Source organism: Triticum dicoccoides, chromosome 3B (genome assembly GCF_002162155.2).
Source record: "Triticum dicoccoides isolate Atlit2015 ecotype Zavitan chromosome 3B, WEW_v2.0, whole genome shotgun sequence".
NCBI lineage: Eukaryota > Viridiplantae > Streptophyta > Magnoliopsida > Poales > Poaceae > Triticum > Triticum dicoccoides.
The window spans coordinates 599,605,472-599,611,471 of NC_041385.1; positions in this window are offsets into that span (position 1 = coordinate 599,605,472).

Here is a 6,000-nt window from a genome sequence, read left to right on the forward strand (position 1 = left end):
ATCGGTCCACCATAAGTAGGAGGTTCCACATGGGCAAAGATGCCGGAGCCATTTCTATCACTAGTAGAAGGACCTTTTTCACTATTAGCTTCCCCCTTGTCGGAGGTGGCATCCGTCACCTTGTTAGTGGGATCACCCACTTTCATCGGCGAGGTAGATAGTTTAAATCCTTCTAGGAATTCAGAAAACATGCTTTTAACCTCGGCCGTCATGGATGTTTTAATGTGTCTAAAGCCACATTGAATTCCTAACGTGAGACCGAGGTTCCCCCTTCGGCCGAAGATGAGATAGGATTCACACCGGAGTGCTCCTCCGCACCCTCGTTGATGTTAACCATACTCTTCGGATGGCAAAGTCCTTAATAAAGAGACGAGGCTCTGATACCAACTGAAATGATCGATATGGTTGACTAGAGGGGGGGTGAATAGGCAACTAACAATTTTTAGACTTTTCTTTAACAATTTAAACCTTGCAATGAAATAGGTTGTCTAGATGTGCAACTACATGGACAACCTATATGATGCAAAGACAACTAGCACACAAGCAAGCAATAGATACAACACAAGTAAGCTTGCAAAAGTAAAGGAACGAGATAACCAAGAGTGGAGCCGGTGGAGACGAGGATGAGTTACCGAAGTTCCTTCCTTTTAAAGGGAAGTACGTCTCCGTTAGAGAGGTGTGGAGGCACAATGCTCCCCAAGAAGCCACTAGGGCCACTGTAATCTCCTCACGCCCTCACACAATGCGAGATGCCGTGATTCCACTATTGGTGCCCTTGAAGGCGGCGACCGAACCTTTACAAACAAGATTGGGGCTATCTCCACAACACTTGGAGGCTCCCAACAACACCACGAAGCTTCACCACAATGGAGTATGGCTTCGAGGTGACCTCAACCGTCTAGGGTTCTCAACACCCAAGAGTAACAAGATCCTCTAGGGATAAGTGGGGGGAATCAAATTTCTCTTGGTGGAAGTGTAGATCGGGGCCTTCTCAACCAATCCCGAGCAAATTAACAAGTTTGATTGGCTAGGGAGAGAGATCGGGCGAAAATGGAGCTTGGAGCAACAATGGAGCTTTGGGGGAAAGAGGTAAGTCAACTTTGGGGAAGAAGACACCTTTATATAGTGGGGGAAACAATCCAACCGTTACCCACCAACCAGCCACGCACAGAGCGGTACTATCGCTTGGACAGGGCGGTACTACCGCTCCCTCCCAGCGGTACTTCCTTGCTGACGAGGGGAGCAGGGTCCTGGCCCCAGAGCGGTACTACCGCGGAAGAATAGGCGGTACTACCGCTTGGAGCGGTACTACCACCCCTACTGCCGCTACTAGTACCGTAAAACCCGACACGAAAAACAGCAATCGAGAATCGAGGCGGTAGTAGCCCGGAACCACTGCGGTACTACGGCCAAAGATCACAAGCGGTACTACTGCTCAGGGAGCGGTACTACCGCTCGGGGAGCGGTACTACCGCTTGACGAGCTTCGGCAGTACTACCGCTGAAGACCGCGGTACTACCGCTGGGACAGGACAGGCAGGCACAAATTAAGGAAAGATAGCTCCAATGAAGCGGAAAGAAGCATCAGGTGTGATAGGGATGTGTACGTGTTGATTCCACCCTAGCCTTACCAAAACGGATCCCCTCTTGATAGTACGGTGACTCCTACGAAACTAGACCACCAACATAGAAACGAAGGAGCTACATCGTCTTGAATAAAACATCGAGGGGAAGTAATTGTCTCGTGCCAAAGGATGAATCTCTGAAAGAACTCAACGCACACGATTAGTCTGCAAAAGCATTGTCATCAATCACCAAAACATCTTGGGGATAAATATGCCCTTACAGAACCGTAACTAAACATATCTATAGCAGACAGTATAGCAAGTTGCATATATGAAATAGAGTCTAACATATCTAGGGCAAATACTAGAACAAGGAACTATAGCGGGACCTCTAATAGAAAGAGGAACAAAACGTACGGGACAACAGCAGCAGAAGCGTTGGACTTGGGGTCGGTGTCCTCGCCAACCATGTCGTCGAGGAGGTCGTGGACGTCGGGGAATAAGTCGTTGTCGAGGAAGTAGTCATCGGAATTCGGGGCATCCGTGACGAAGAAGTCAGTAGTCGCGCGAAGCGCTCCCCAAAAACCTTATCACCCTTGTCCCATACAGGAACTCAAAAGGTGCAGTTTCGGAGGCCTACTGTCCCGACCTGTGGTGCACGCCGCAAGCTGGGATGGGAAAGATCGTAGCAGTAGCTCAGTGGTCGAGAACTCTGAGGCGAGAGGGTTGTATTGTTTTGGTGCGTCTCTCTGGGAGGAGCGACCTCCCTTTTATAGGCGCAAGAGAAGGAGGTGAGAGGCTGCGCCGGGAGCTGAAGGGAACGAGGGAGATGAAACGAATAGGGAGCAGCCGAAGGGTGCAACGTTCGTATTCAATATCCACTACAACAAAACTTTCTAGCTCCCGAGTGACCTCTCGTATACCCGTAGTGCGTGGCAAAAATTTAGACATCGGCTCGGCCCATTCCCGCAACCCGCGGTGTGACGAGGCGTGGCGGGCGGCGGAGGAGGAGCGCGCGTGGATGTCCCTCTTGTTCTCATGCTCATACAAGTAGGGAAATAACCTCCCTTATAAAAAGGTACAACTTCCTCTAAACTAGCAATATGGGACTAAACTTTAGTTCCACCTCTTGCCTTGAACGAATGGGCTACATGGGGCTCTAGGATTTATTAGGAATTTCTGAAACTGCTATTGGGCTAGGCCCAAAATAGACAAAATTTCAGCAATCCCCCACCAGATCCCAGAGGCGCACAAAATTTGCCTTTGGTTCCAAAACACTGTTTTATGTACCGGTACTGCAGTGGAGATTGTTAAGTTGAACTTCCACCTAGAACTCTATGCTACACCAGTAAGCAACTTGAACAGTGGACTGGCCCTTGAACTGCAAATTTTCTGCGAATCTAGCTTCACACAAAGCCTTGACCGATACTGGGCTACCGTGGGTCTTCCCCGCAGGTGGAGCTTATGCGTCATACTCTGAGACCTTTCATGAGTTTACTAGAGAGAACCCTACTCTCATAGATTGCGACGTTTAACAATCAGACTAATATAGGTATGTTCTTCAAAAGATGTTCTGCAGGACAACATCTCTACTTAAAAGAGCCACTTAGAACACATTAAGATATACATCAACTTGCCATGCAGATTAGGAGAGTATTGCATCTTCATGGAGTGGTATTGTTAATAGTAAGGATACTCTCCTCTCAGTTTATCAACAGCTTATCTTCCACATCTAATTCACAGGATCTCCGATCACAAAGAATAGGTTACCATTGTGAACAACTCATATATATTGTGGGTCTCATACCCATCTCCCTCGATGCATTATATATCACATTACGTGATAGACCCTTAGTAAAAGGATCTACCAGATTTTTAGACGTTTGGACATAATCCAATGCAATAACTCCGGAGTTTCTCATTTTTCTGACAGACTTTAACCTTCCCTGAATGTGTCTTGATGACTTCATGTTATCCTTTGAGATGCTCACTTTCGTGATCACAGTTTGATTGTCGTAGTTCATAAGGATATGCGGCACAGGTTTCTCAACAACCAGCAAGTCATTCAAGAGCCGACGAAGCCAATCTGCTTTGACCGTAGCTGTATCTAGTGCTGTGAGTTCTGCTTCCATTGTTGACGTTGTTAAGATGGTCTACATGCAAGACTTCTAAGAAACAGCGCCACCTCCATGAGTGAATACATATCCGCTTGTGGCCTTTATCTCATTAGCATCAGAGATCCAGTTTGAGTCACTATACCCTTCAAGCACCTTTGGGCACCCAGTGTAGTGGATTCCATAATTCACAGTGCCTTTCAAATAGCGCAAAACTCTCTCTAGAGCTTTCCAATGCACATCTCCTGGTTTTGAGACAAACCGGCTCAGTTTGCTAACAACAAAAGATATGTTAGGTCTTGTAGCACTGGTTAAATACATAAGCGAGCCACTAATCTGATAATATTTCAATTGGTCTCTAGCAATTCTTTGATTCTTTCGAAGCAACACACTAGCATCATATGGTGTTTGAGAGGGCTTGCAGTCACTATAGCCAAAGCGACTCAAGATCTTTTCCACATAGTGAGATTGAAGCAATGTAATCCCACCATCATCGTCTCTCAACAATTTGATGTTTAGAATGACATCAGCCACTCCTAAATTCTTCATCTCAAAGAAACGAGATAGGAAATCCTTGACCTCCTTAATAACCTTCAGATTTGTTCCGAAAATCAGAATGTCATCAACATACAAGCAAAGGATAGCTCCCTTGCCCCCACCATGGTGATAGTACACACATTTATCAGCTTCATTTACAACAAAGCCTGCGGCTGTTAAAGTTCTTTCAAACTTCTCATGCCACTGCTTGGGTGCTTGCTTAAGTCCATACAAAGACTTCAGCAACTTGCACACTTTCCCTTCCTGACCATCTACTACAAACCCATCTGGTTGTTCCATATAAATTTCCTCTTCTAACTCTCCATTTAGGAAAGCAGTCTTAACATTCACTTGATGAACGAGAAGACCATGTAAGGCAGCAAGTGAAAGTAGTACTCGAATAGTGGTCAGACAAGCCACATGTGAGTAAGTATCAAAGAAGTCTTCACCTTCCTTTTGGGTATAACCCTTAGCCACGAGTCGAGCCTTGTACTTCTCAATAGTACCATCAGGCCTAAACTTCTTCTTGAATACCCATTTGCATCCTATAGGTTTGCACCGCCAAGATGGAGTCCATCTCACTAGGACCGCTTCCTTCCAGTAGTCAGCATCTTCAGATGCATAGGCCTCTGAAATAGAATTGGAGTGTCATCTATGAGATACACAAGAAAATCATCACCAAAGGACTTTGCAGTCCTCTATCTCTTGCTTCTAGTAGGAACTTCATTGTTCTCCTCCACAGGACTTTCAAAGTGTTCCATCAAAATGGCAGGTTCAGTAATTCAAACTGGTTCCTGATTTGATGAACTAGGCATCTCCTGATTAGATGGGATAGCCATATCCTTCATGGGAAAGATATCTTCAAAGAAAGTTGCATCATTCGACTCCATGATCGTACATACATGCATGTCAGGTACCTCAGATTTTACAACCAAGAATCTATAACCAATGCTATGAAAAACATATCCCAGGAAAACACAATCCACAGTTTTTGGTCTCAACTTCCGCTTATTTGGAATTGGCACATTGACTTTCGCCAAACAACCCCAGGTTCGTAGATAAGAGAGCTTTAACCTTTTCTTCTCCCATTCCTCGAATGGAGTTATCTCTTTGTTCTTTGTGGGAACTCGGTTTAGGACATGACATGCAGTCAATATCGCCTCCCCCCACCATGCCTTGGAGAGACCCGATGTGTCTAACATGGCGTTAATCAAATCAGTTAGAGTACGGTTCTTTCTTTTGGTCACCCCATTTGACTAAGGTGAATAGGGAGGCGTCCTCTCATGGATTATACCATGTTCTGCAGAAAAGGAATCAAATTCATTTGAGAAATATTCTCCACCATGATCGGACCTAAGCCTCTTGATCTTTCGATCAAGTTGGTTTTCCGCTTCAGCTTTATAGATCTTGAAATAGTTCAAAGCCTCATCCTTAGATTTCAGAAGATACACATGACATTATCTAGTGGAGTCATCAATTAACGTCATAAAATACTTCTTTCCACCTCTTGTCAAAACACCATTCATTTCACATAGATCTGAATGTATGAGCTCTAGTGGTGCAAGATTTCTCGTTTCCGCAGTCGTGTGAGACTTACGAGGTTGCTTAGCTTGCACACAAACTTGACACTAGATCCCTTGACAGTGGTGAAACTAGGGATTAAGTTCAACTTTGCTAGTCGCGACATGCAACCAAAATTAACATGACAAAGACGTGAATGCCACACATTTGATTCACTATTGTTGCAAACATGATTAACAACTTTATTGCAAACGTCTGATAAGG